This window comes from Elephas maximus, chromosome 10 (genome assembly GCF_024166365.1).
Source record: "Elephas maximus indicus isolate mEleMax1 chromosome 10, mEleMax1 primary haplotype, whole genome shotgun sequence".
Lineage (NCBI taxonomy): Eukaryota > Metazoa > Chordata > Mammalia > Proboscidea > Elephantidae > Elephas > Elephas maximus.
In genome coordinates this window covers 31,520,405-31,534,495 of record NC_064828.1, presented here as the reverse complement: position 1 = coordinate 31,534,495, position 14,091 = coordinate 31,520,405, and the positions used below count along the sequence as shown (strand labels likewise).

General features: G+C 38.7%; 1 pseudogene; it reads left to right on the top strand.

The window, feature by feature from the left end:
- The first annotated feature begins 2,777 nt into the window (after positions 1-2,777).
- LOC126083636 (heat shock cognate 71 kDa protein-like) overlaps positions 2,778-14,091 on the top strand; it is a 42,214-nt pseudogene continuing 30,900 nt past the window's right edge.

Here is a 14,091-nt window from a genome sequence, read left to right as displayed (position 1 = left end):
AGAAAGAGACAGTTAAACCCTCGTGTGGCCATTCATACAAGTCCCCAGTTAAGGAACAAATGATTATGCTACCTTTGCACGGTCAGAGTACCGCGGCCGTTTAACACTTGGTCACTGGGCAGGCAGTGCCTCGAATACTGGTAATGCTCGAGGTGATGTTTTTGGTAAACAGGCGGGGTTTATGTTTGCCGAGTTCCTTTTACTTCTTTTAATCTTTCCCTTAAGCACACCTGTGTTGGATTAACAGTTAGTGTAATAAAAGTTTCATTTTTGTATTTAGTTATTTGATTGTTAACTATCAGTGGGCATCCTATCTGATATAAGCTTATGCAGGGAGAAATACTTCTTATTACTTATACTAACATTATTTCTTCTATTTATATAGATTAGTCCAGTATTATGTTTAGGAGGTCATTGATTAGTTTTGGGATTTTTTAGTTGATTAGTTGTTGAGCTTTAACGCTTTCTTAATTGATGGCTGCTTCCAAGCCAACTATGAAATTAATGGCAAATTTACTCGCTAGTTAAGGTTGTATCCTTGGTCAAAAGAGCTGTACCCCTTTTGAGTATCTCTAAAATTTACATTGGAATTGCTTTATTTTTGTGGTAAATTTTAGGTAGAACTGAAATTCTATTTCTGGACAACCAGCTATCATCAGGCTCGATTGGTATTTCACCTCTATCTGTAAGTTTTTCACTATTTTGCCACATAGATGAATTGATCCTGGAGATTACTATCAGCTCGTCTGATTTCGGGGTTTCTGGCTACAGTTCTCTATGTCAGATTTTTTCTAGTTAATTCATTATGCAAAAGGTAAAGGGGTTAATCCTTGCTATTTTTTACTATTAAATTGTCTTTCATCATTCCCTTGCGGTACTATCTCTATTGCGCCTTAGTAAAATTTCTATCTCCTATACTTTTTGATAAGTGAATGTTTTAATTTAATATAGTGTGAGAGTTGTGTGTAAGGTTGGTAGGGCTAGATTTAGTTCAAAGTGATCATTGTAAATGAGGTCTTCTGGGTGTAAGCCAGATGCTTTTTGTTAAGCTACACTTTGAGTTACCCAAGCACACTTTCCAGTACGCTTACCTTGTTATGACTTGTCTCCTCTTGTATTTGTTTTAATCCGTAATATGGTTGTCTGATCTAGAAGTACTTGAGGAGAGTGACGGGCGGTGTGTACGCGCTTCATGGCCTAGTTCAATTAAGCTCTGCATTCTTAGTTTACTACTAAATTCACCTTCAATCACTCGTTTCAGGGTGATATCCGTTTATCTGTTTTATAACAGAAAATGTAGCCCATCTTTGACCGTCACGTAGGTGACACCTCTGCCTAACTTTTTCATGGGTTATGGTTAAGCTCACTTTTGTGCCCTATAGGGGTTTGCTGAAGATGGTGGTATATGGACTGAATTAGCAAGTGACGGTAAGGTATATCGGGGTTCATCGGTTACGAGACAGGCTCCCCTAGGTGGATATAAAGCACCGCCAAGTCCTTTAAGTTTTAAGCTCTGGCTAGTAGTTCTCTGGCGGATAGCTTTGTAAAGGTAGCTATCAAAGTTTAGGGCTAGGCATAGTGAGGTATCTAATCTCAGTTTGTACCCTAGCTATCGTATGTTTAGGATTATTAAAGTCACTTTCGTAGGTTATTTATGTCTTATCTTGAGCTTTAAACAGCTTGTATAAGATTTAACTTTATTTTCTTGTTTCTTCTAATACTCTTTACGCCGTGTGCTTATTAATTTGGACTAATCGTATGGCCGAGGTTGCTGGCACGAAATTGACCAGTCCTTTGTTAGGATAACTTAGTCTAACTTTTGTTAATTGCTAAATATTTACTACTGCTGTTTCCCGTGGGGGTGTGGCTAGGCGAGACGTCATGAGCTACATTTGGAGTGTGTGCTTGATGCCAGCTCTCTTTGATCTGTAATGATTTAGAAGGCGTATTCACTGGCGGGCGGATACTTGCATGTATAAGTTTCCTAATAACCAATAAGAAGGCCGGGACCAAACCTTTGTTGTTTATGGAGTTGGGTTAACTCGTCTAGGTATTTTCAGTACCTTGCTTTTGTTTTAAGCTACGTTAACGAGATGGGGTAGGATTTTCCAAGAAACGCGTCTCCGGGTTTTTTTTTTTCAAATCTAGGAACATGGCTCTTGAAAAGAAAATAAATTTTTTTAAGTAATACGTTGGTATCGAAGGCAAAAGAATTTGCTTTCGCTCCTATGTAACTAGTTATGCCTCCCATTTATGCTCTTAGTTTCATCTATAGTATAGTCTTGCTTTTAGGGTTTGACAGGACAAAAAAATACACCTATAGAAATTGAGTTAAGAGTAACTAAGGGGGGTAAGGGGGGTTTGTAGTAGATAGTTACATAGTGGTTATGCGTATGCGTGTGCGTGTGCGTGTGCCTGTGCGTATGCGTACGCGCGTACGCTGGGAATTTAGGTTTAAAAAATTTTATGTCCGCCGAGCATTGACTGAATAGTACCCCATATATTACCGTGCCAGATCTTAATACTCAATTTAAGCTCAGCTACATGTTGCTTGACTGTGTTAGGGCCTCAGACGGCCATAGCTGAATCACAGCATCCCCAAAATTAAAAAGATACCAAATGCATGACACCACAGTTATGTTATGATCATGGGCTGATTAGTCATTAATCCATCGAGATGTCTTATTTAAGAGGAAAGAATGGGCGATTTTAGGTGAGATGGTCCTGAAGAAAGAACCAGATGCCAGATATAGATCCAGTTTCTACCCCCACAATTGATGGGCCCGGAGCGAGAAGAGGGACACGAAGATGGGAGGGTTGATGGTTTCTCGGAGGTAGGTAGTCGAGATACAACCATTGGAGGTGATACGCATGGTGACTAGAGATTTCTCAGTGATGTGCTATGTACGATCAAGAGCTTTAATGTGCTATGTAAGACTATGGTTTATCGTAGGTGAATAATATCCATGAGTTAGAACATGACCTGGGAATCTACATGAAATGACTTGACACTTTGACTAAACAGTACTTGCTTATAAGCATGGGGTAGATAATGTGATGTACGATTATACATAGTATGGTCTATGTAAGATTAAACAGAGTTAGTATTATATATCATTATGTATGAGGACGAGCATTTAATGCACGAGGTACATAGCGGGTTGGCTTGCTTGCAGGGAATAGTTTAAGAAGAATTTCAGTTTTGGGTATTGATAGCGAGGTAAGTGGGCCTCTTCCCTGAATACCCTTAGAAAATGGTTTTCATTTATGGTTTACAAGACCATTGTAATGTCTTATACTATAGGGGTTATTTAATGAGGTAGTTTTCGATTATTCCTGCAATTGGTAGGAAGACTAGAATAATAGAGAAGTATAGGATTGAGGCCATTTGACCGATAGCGATGTAAGGATGTTCTACAGGTTGGCTGCCAATTCATGTAAGTATTAGTAGGTCTATTGTTAGAGCTCAGAATAGGATTTGGCTGAGAGGTCGGAGTATCATACTTCGATGTTTGGATGTGTGGAGTAGTGGTATTAATCCTAGGATTAGGATTGATAGGAGTAGGGCTAAGACGCCTCCTAGTTTGTTTGGGATAGATCGTAGGATGGCGTAAGCAAAGAGAAAGTATCACTCTGGTTTGGTGTGTGGGGGAGTATTTAGTGGGTCGGCTGGCATATAGTTATCAGGGTCTCCTAGTGTGTCTGGAGACAGTAGGGCTAAGAGTAGAAGAAGTAGGATTAGGATAAGTAGTCCCAAGAAATCTTTGATAGTATAGTATGGGTGAAAGGGGATTTTATCTGCGTCTGAGGTGAGGCCTAGTGGGTTATTTGAGCCTGTTTCATGAAGGAAGGTTAGGTGCACTCCTGCTAGTGCAACTGTGGCAAATGGAAGGATAAAGTGAAGAGCGAAAAATCGATTTAGAGTTGCCTTACCTACCGAAAAGCCCCCTCAGATTCACTCTACTAGGTCTGTGCCGATGTAAGGGATTGCTGAGAAGAGGTTAGTAATTACGGTTGCTCCTCAAAATGATATTTGTCCTCACGGAAGGACATATCCTATGAAAGCAGTAGCTATAGTAATTAGTAGTAGCATAATGCCAGTGTTTCAGGTTTCTGAGTATAGGTAAGATCCATAGTAGATGTTTCGCCCAATGTGTGTATACAGGCAGAGAAAGAAGATGGATGCTCCGTTTGAGTGTAGTTGTCGAATAATTCAGCCATAGTTGACGTCTCGGCAGATTTGGGATATAGATGAAAATGCGGTTATTGTGTCGGGTATGTAGTGTATGGCTAGGAATAATCCTGTTAGGATTTGGGTAATCAGGCATTCTCCTAGTAGTGAGCCGAAATTTCATCATGCTGAGATATTGGATGGGGTGGGTAGATCAATAAAAGATTTATTGATAATTTTAAATAGAGGGTGAGATTTTCGGATGTGAGTCATTAATTGGTTATTTCTGTAGTTGAAATACAACGATGGTTTTTCAGATCGTTAGTCATGGTAGGAGTCCATGTGGAAATAATGATGTATATTGTTTTTATTATGAGTGTGCTTTATTTATTTTTTTATGTAGTAGGTTTTATTGGTTTTTCATCTAAGCCTTCTCCTGTTTATGGGGGAATGAGTTTAGTTGTAAGTGGAGGCTTGGGATGTGGAATTATTATAAGTTCTGGGGGGTCCTTCTTAGGGTTGGTTGTATTTTTAGTATATTTGGGTGGGATGATGGTAGTTTTTGGTTATACTACCGCCATGGCTACTGAAGAGTATCCTGAGACTTGGGGATCAAATGTTGTAGTTTTGAGCGCATTTTTAGTAGGTTTGTTAATGGAGATTTTTATGATTATGTGGTTATTTAGTGGTGAGTATGAGTTAGTGGGTTTTTATTTTGGTGGTTTGGAAGGTTTTGTAGTTTTTGGCGAAGGGGTTGTTGAGTGTGTACGTGAGGATTATTCTAGAGGAGCGTCTTTATATAGTTATGGGTTTTGATTTTTGGCCATGGCTGGGTGAATGTTGTTTGTTAGTATTTTTATCATTATTGAGGTTACTCGAAAGCGTTATAGGGCAATTAGTAAGCCTAGTGTAATTGATAGGAGGAATGATAGGAAATAGGGTTTTATAGGCCTTTTTGGTTAGACACCAGGCTGGCGGCTGTTTTTTGTATAGTTATTAGGTTTTTGGGAATTATTTTTTCTAGTCAAATTAAGTCTATGATAGTTGTTGCTAGGTTTTGGCTTATAGTAAGGCCTAGATGGGGTAGAATCCGAAGGATGGTAGTTGGGTAATACCCTAACATGCTTGAGAATTTGTGCATACGTGATGGTTGTTTAAATGTCAAGTTGCGTGTTATGTTGTTAAGTTCTGTTGCTACTGTAAATCCTAGTAGAGTAACTGCTAGGGCTGTAAGTTTTAAATGTGGAGGTATGGTTATTTGGGGTGTTGTATGTGGGATAGTATTTATTGAGATGAGAAAGCCCATGAAAATACTGCCTAGCATTAGTCGTTTAATGGGATTAACGAGGTATGGGTTGTTTTCATTAATTTGGGTTAGTGTAGAGTATCGTGGTTGTCCAAGGAGGGCAAAGAAAATGATTCGGGTGCTATAACTTGCCGTTATGGATACGGCAATGAGGGTAATTAATAGTGCTCAGGCGTTAGTGTGGGATATGTTAGCAGCTTCAATGATTGGGTCTTTTGAGTAGAACCCTGTTAGGAATGGCATACTGGTGAGTGCTAAACTGCCAATAATGACAGCTGTTGATGTAATGGGCATTGTTTTGTAGAGTCCCCCTATTTTGTGGATGTCTTGTTCGTTGTTTAGGTTGTGAATGATAGAACCAGAGGATAGGAATAGTATTGCTTTGAAGAATGCGTGTGTGCATATGTGAATGAAGGCTAGATGTGGCTGATTAATTCCAATAGTTACCATTATTAGGCCTAGTTGGCTGGAAGTGGAGAGTGCAATAATTTTTTTGATATCATTTTGTGTGAGAGCACAGGTAGCCGTAAATAGAGTGGTGATGGCCCCTAGACATAGTGTTAAAGTTTGAATAGTGGAGTTGTTTTCTATTAGTGGGTAAAAGTGGATAAGAGTGAATACTCAATCATATAGTCTACTATGCTGGGAATGACAACTTGAAGAGGTATGGCGTTGCATTCATCGTCAAAAAAAAGTTTCAAGATCTATCCTGAAGTACAATGCTGTCAGTGATCGGATAATATCCATACGCCTACAAGGAAGACCAGTTAATACGACTATTATTCTAATTTACACACCAACCGCTAGGACCAAAGATGAAGAAGTAGAAGATTTTTATCAGCTGCTACAGTCTGAAATTGATCAAACATGCAATCAGGATACATTGATAAACACTGGCAATTGGAATGTGAAAGCTGGAAACAAAGAAGAAGGATCAGTAGTTGCAAAATATGGCCTTGGTGTTAGAAACAATGCCAGAGATCGAATGATAGAATTTTGCAAGACCAACGACTTCTTCATCACAAATACCTTTTTTCACCAACATATACGGTGACTATACACAGGGACCTTGCCAGATGGAACACACAGAAATCAAATTGACTACATCTGCGGAAAGAGACGATGGAAAAGCTCAATATCATCAGTCAGAACAAGGCCAGGGGCCGACTGTGGAACAGACCGTCAATTGCTCATATGCAAGTTCAAGCTGAAACTGAAGAAAATCAGAGCAAGTCCACGAGAGCCAAAATATGACCTTGAGTATATCCCACTTGAATTTAGAGACCATCTGAGGAATAGATTTACCACAATGAACACTAGTGACCGAAGACCAGACGAGTTGTGGAATAACATCAAGGACAACATCCATGAAGAAAGCAAGAGGTCATTGAAAAGACAGGAAAGAAAGAAAAGACCAAAATGGATGTCAGAGGAAACTCTGAAACTTGCTCTTGAGCATCAAGCAGCTAAAGCAAAAGGAAGAATTGATGAAGTAAAAGAACTGACCAGAAAGTAAAGTATTATAATGACATGTGCAAAGAGCTGGAGATGGAAAACCAAAAGGGAAGAACATGCTTGGTGTTTCTCAAGTTGAAAGAACTGAAGAAAAAATTCAAGCCTCTAGTTGCAAAACTGAAGGATTCTATGGGGAAAATATTAAATGATGCAGGAAGCATCAAAAGAAGATGGAAGTAATACATAGAGTCATCATACCAAAAAGAATTAGTCGATATTCAACCATTTCAAGAGGTAGCATATGATCAGGAACCGATGGTACTGAAGGAAGAAGTCCAAGCTGCTCTGAAGGCAGCGAAAAACAAGGCTCCAGGAATTGATGGAATATCAAGTGAGATGTTTCAACAAACAGATGCAACGCTGGAGGTGCTCAGTCCTCTATGCCAAGAAATATGGAAGACAGCTTCCTGGCCAACTGACTGGAAGAGATCCATATTTATGCCTATTCCCAAGAAAGGTGATCCAACCGAATGTGGAAATTATAGAACAATATCATTAATATCACATGCAAGGAAAATTTTGCTGAAGATCATTCAAAAACAGCTGCAGCAGTATTTTGACAGGGAACTGCCAGAAATTCAGGCTTGTTTCAGAAGAGGATGTAGAACCGGGGATATCATTGCTGATGTCAGATGGATCCTGGCTGAAAGCAGAGAATACCAGAAGGATATTTATCTGTGTTTTATTGACTATGCAAAGGCATTCGACTGTGTGGATCATAACAAACTATGGATAACACTGAGAAGAATGGGAATTCCAGAACACTTAATTGTGCTCATGAGGATCCTTTATATAGATCAAGAGGCAGTTGTTCGGACAGAACAAGGTGATACTGATTGGTTTAAAGTCAGGAAAGGTGTGCGTCAGGGTTGTATTCTTTCACCATACCTATTTAATCTGTATGCTGAACAAATAATCCAAGAAACTGGACTATATGAAGAAGAACGGGGCATCAGGAGTGGGGGAAGACTCATTAACAACCTGCGTTATGCAGATGACACAACCTTGCTTGCTGAAAGTGAAGAGGACTTGAAGCACTTACTAATGAAGATCAAAGACTACCGCCTTCAGTATGGATTACACCTCACCATGAAGAAAACAAAAATCCTCACAACTGGACCAATGAGCAACATCATGATAAATGGAGAAAAGATTGAAGTTGTCAAGGATTTCATTTTACTTGGATCCCACAATCAACAGCCATGGAAGCAGCAGTCAAGAAATCAAAAGACGCATTGCATTGGGCAAATCTGCTGCAAAGGGCCTCTTCAAAGTGTTGAAGAGCAAAGATGTCACCCTGAAGACCAAGGTGCGCCTGACCCAAGCCATGGTATTTTCAATCGGATCATACGCATGTGAAAGCTGGACAATGAATAAGGAAGACCAAAGAAGAGTTGATGCCTTTGAATCGCGGTGTTGGCAAAGAATATTTAATATACTATGGACTGCCAAAAGAACAAACAAATCTGTTTTGGAAGAAGTGCGGCCAGAATGCTCCTTAGAAGCAAGAATGGCGAGACTGCATCTTACATACTTTGGACATGTTGTCAGGAGGGATCAGTCCCTGGAGAAGGACATCATGCTTGGCAGAGTACAGGGTCAGCAGAAAAGAGGAAGACCCTCAACGAGGTGGATTGACACAGTGGCTGCAACAACGAGCTCAAGCATAACAAAGATTGTAAGGATGGCGCAGGACCGGGCAGTGTTTTGTTCTGCTGTGCATAGGGTCGTTATGAGTCGGAACTGACTCAAAGGCACCTAACAACAACAACAGTAAGTGCTTCAAGTCCTCTTTACTTTCAGCAAGCAAGGTTGTGTCATCTGCATAATGCAGGTTGTTAATGAGTCTTCCTCCAAACTTGATGCCTCATGCTTTTTCATATAGCCCAGATTCTTGGATTATTTGATCAGCATACAGATTGAATAGGTAAAGTGAACGTATGCAACCCTGATGCATACCTTTCCTGACTTTAAACCACACAATATCCCCTTGCTGTGTCCGAACAATTGCCTCTTGATCTATGTACAGGATCCTCATGAGCACAATTAAGTGTTCTGGAAGTCCCATTCTTCTCAGTGTTATCCTTAATTTGTTATGATCCACACAGTCAAATGCATTTGTACAGTCCATAAAACACAGATAAACATCCTTCTGGTATTCTCTGCTTTCAGCCAGGATCCATCTGACATCAGCAATGATATCCCTGGTTCCACGTCCTCTTCTGAATCCTGCCTGAATTTCTGGCAGTTCCCTGTCACTATAATGCTGCAGCCACTTTTGAATGATCTTCAGCAAAATTTTGCTTGCATGTGATTTTAATGTTAATTTCCACATTCAGTTGGATCACCTTTCTTGGGAATAGACATAAATATGGATCTCTTCCAGTTCATTGGCCCGATAGCTCTCTTTGAAATTTCTTGGCATAGATGAATGAGCACTTCCAGTGCTGCCTCCATTTGTTGAACATCTCAATTGATATTCCATCAATTCCTGGAGCCTTGTTTTTTGCTAATGCCTTCAGTGCAACTTGGACTTCTTCACTCAGTACCATCGGTTTCTGATCATATGCTACCTCTTGAAATGGTTGAATGTTGACTAATTCTTTTTGGTATAATGACTCTGTATTCCTTCCATCTTCTTTTGACGCTTCCTGTGTTCTTTTGATGCTTCCTGCATCATTTAGTATTTTCCCCACAGAATCCTTCACTATTGCAACTCGAGGCTTGAATTTTTTCTTCAGTTCTTTCAGCTTGAGAAACGCAGAGTGTGTTTTTCCCTTTTCATTTTCTATCTCCAGCTCTTTGCACATGTCGTTATAATAGTTCACTTTGTCTTCTAGAGTCGCCCTTTGAAATCTTCTGTCCAGTTCTTTTCCTTCATAGTTTCGTCCTTTTGCCTTAGCTGCTCGATGTTTGAGAGTAAGTTTCAGAGTCTCCTTTGACATCCATCTTGATCTTTTCTTTCTTTCCTGTCTTTTCAGTGACCTCTTGCTTTCTTCATGTATGATGTCCTAGATGTCATTCCATAGTGTGTCTGGTCTTTGGTTATTAGTGTTCAACTCGTCGAATCTATTCTTGAGATGGTCTCTAAATTCAGGGGGGATATACTCAAGGTTGTACTTTGGCCCTTGTGGACTTGCTCTGATTTTCTTCAGTTTCAACTTGAACTTGCATAGGGGCAGTTGATGGCCTGGCCTTGTTTTGAGTGGTGATTTTGAGCTTTTCCATCATTCTTTCCACAGATGTAGAAAATTTGATTCCTGTGTATTCCATCTGGCAAGGTCTATGTGTATAGTCTCAATTTCTGTTGGAGAAAAAAATGTATTTGCAATGAATAAGTCATTGGTCTCGCAAAATTCTATCATTCTATCCCTGGCATTATTTCTATCTTCATGGCCATGTTTTCCAACTACCGATCCTTCTTCTTTGTTTCCAACTTTCCCATTCCAATCACCAGTGTTTATCAATGCATCCTGATTGCGTGTTCCATGAATTTCAGACTGCAGAAGCTGATAAAAATCTTAAATATCTTCATCTTTGGCCTTAGTGGCTGGTGTGTAAATTTGAATAATAGTGGTATTAACTAGTCTTCTTGTAGGAGTATGGATATATCCCATCACTGAGAGTGTTGTACTTCAGGATAAATTTTGGAATGTATGTTTCAATGATGAATGCAACACCATTCCTATTCAAGTTGTGGTTGCCAGCATAGTAGGCTATGTGAGTGTCCAATTCAAAATGGCAAATACCTGTCCAGTTCAGCTCACTAATGCCTAGTATATCATTGTTTCTGTGTTCCATTTCATTTTTGAGGATTTCCAATTTTCCTAGATTCATACTTTGTACATTCCATGTTCAGATTATTAATGGATGTTTTCTGTTGTTTCTGCTCATTTTGAGTTGTGCCACTTCATCAAATGAAGATCCCGAAAGCTTTAGTCCATCCACATCATTAAGGTCGACTCCAGTTTGAGGAGGCAGCTCTTCCCCAGTTGTCTTCTGAGTGCCTTCTAACCTGGGGGTGCTCATCTTCTGGCAGTATATCAGACGTTTTGCTGCTATTCATGAGGTTTTCACTGGCTATTTCTTTTCAGAAATAGACTGCCGGGTCCTTCTTCCTAGTCTGTCCTAGTCTGGGAGCTCAGCTGAAACCCGTTCACCATGGGTGACCTTGCCGGTATCTGAATAGCAGTGGCATAGCTCCCAGGGTCACAGCAACACGCAAGCTCCCACGGTATGACAAACTGACAGACATGTATAAGCCATGACCAAGTGGAATTTATGACAGGAACAAGTCAACATAAGAAAATCAGTCAATGTAATATGCCACAGTAATACAAGAAAGGGAAAAATACCATGATAATCTCAATTGTTTGACAAAATCCAACACCTTTTTATGATAAAGATATTCAGCAAACTAGGAATAGAAGAGGAATTACTCAACAAGATAAAGCCCATTTATGAAAAACCTACAGCTAGCATCATCTCAATGGTAAAAGACTGAAATATTTCCCCCTAAGATTAAGAATGAAACAAAGATTCCCGCTTTCACCACCATTATTCAATATTGTACTGGAAGTTATAGCCAGAGCAATTAGGCAAGAAAAAGAAATTAAAGGCATCCAAATTGGAAAGGAATTAGTAAAACTATCTCTATAGTCACAGATGACATGGCTGTGTGTGTGTATATACATATACATATACATATACATATACATATACATATACATATACATATACATATACATATACATATACATATACATATACATATACATATACATATACATATACATATACATATACATATACATATACATATACATATACATATACATATACATATACATATACATATACATATACATATACATATACATATACATATACATATACATATACATATACATATACATATACATATACATATACATATACATATACATATACATATACATATACATATATAGTTATGTAAATAGAATCTACAAGAAAGCTACTAGAGCTAATCAATGGATTTGGCAAAATATCAGGGTACAAAATCAACACACAAAAAATCAATTGTATTTTTACACACCAGCAATGAAGAACCTGAAAAGGAAATTAAGAAAGCAATCCCATTTACGTTAGCTTCTAAAAGAATAAAATATCTAGGAATAAATTTATCCAAGGAGCTATATATCTGAAAGGATTCAAAATTTAGAATATGTAAAGAACTCCTACAACTCAACACAAAAAGATTCACAATAAAAATGGGTAGAGCATTTGAATGAACATTTGTCCAAAAAATATACACAAATGGTCATTAAGTACATGAAAACATGCTCTATGAGTCATTGTTGTTAGTTACCATTGTCAGTTCCAACTCATGATGACCCCATGTGTACAGAATAGAAATGCTGTATCGGGTTTTCAAGGCCATCACCTTTTGGAAGGAGATCACTAGCCCTGTCTTTCAAGGTGCCTCTGGGTGTGTTTGAACCATCAACCTTTTAGATATAGGTCAAGTGTTTAACTATTTGGGACACCCAGGGACTCCAATCATTAGTCATTAGGAAAATGCAAACCAAAGTGCAATGAGATACCATTTCACACTCACTACAATGGCTATTAAGGAGCTCTGGTGGTGCAAACGGGTAAGTGGTTGGCTGTTAACTGAAAGGTTAGCAGCTCTGACCCACTCAATGGCTCCATGGGAAAGAGTCCTGGGACTCTGCTTCCATAAAAATTACTGCCAAGAAAATCCTATGGGACAGTTTTATTCTGTCACCTGGGGTTGCTACCAAAAAAACAAACCCATTGCCATTGAGTCAATATGGTTTCCAAGGCAGATTGCCACATCTTTCTCCCAAGGAAAACCTGGTGGGTTAGAACCACCAACCTTTCAGTTAGCATCCAAGCACTTAACCACTGCACCACCAGGGCTCTTTTCAACAACAACAGGATGGCTATTTTCAGAAAAATGGGAACCAACAAGTGTTGATGAGGGTGTGAAGAAACTGGAACCCTCATGCATTGTTGGTTGGAATATAAAATGGTACCACATCTTTGGAAAAAAATTTGATGTTTTCTTAAAAAGGTAAACATAGAATTACCATACGACTCAGCAATTCAACTCCTAGGTATATATTCAAAAGACTTGAAAGCAGTGACTCAGATACTTGTACACCAACGTTCACTGCAGCATTATTAACAATAGCCAAAAGATCTAAATGACCCAAATGTCCATCAACAAATGAATGTATAAACAAAATGTGATATATACATACAATGGAATATAATTCAACCATAAAGAGAAATGGGGTTCTGATACATGCTGCAACATGGATGAACCTTGTAAATATGCTCTGTGAAATGTCACACAAAAGGACAAATACTGTACAATCTAGATTGGGCAGATGCATAGAGGCGAAAGTTCATTGGTAGTTACCAGGGGCTGCTTGAAGAGTGGAATAGGGAATTATTATTTATGGAGTACTGAGTTTCTTTTGGGGGTGATGAAAATTGTGTGGAAATAGATAATGGTGATGGTTGCACAACATGGTGAATGTAATTAATGTCACAGAATTGTACACTGAAAAATTGTTAAAATGGCAAATTGTTATATTTATTTTACCACACTAAAATAGAAAAACAATCAGTTGAGCTTAGTTGGATGGGTATATTTCTGGTTCTGTATTTTGTTCCATTGATCAATGTATTAATCCATCACCCATATCACACTTTCTTGATTATTGTAGCTATAAAACCAAAAAACTAAACCTGTTGCTGTCAAGTTGATTCTGACTCATAGTGACCCTATAGGACAGAGCAGAAACGCCCCATAAGGTATCCAAGGAGCAGCTGGTGAATTCGAACTGCCAACCTTTTGGTTAGCAGTTGACCTCTTGACCACTGCACCACCAGGGCTCCACTGTAGCTATATAAATCTTAAAATCAGATAGAGTGATACCTCCCACTTTATTTTTTTCAAAAGTGCTTTAACTATTCTTGTTAACTTTACTATATAAATTTTAGAATAAATTTGCTATTATTTTTAAAAATCTGTCTTGGATTTTGAAATGAAATTAGTTAAATCTATACATCAATTTGGTGACAA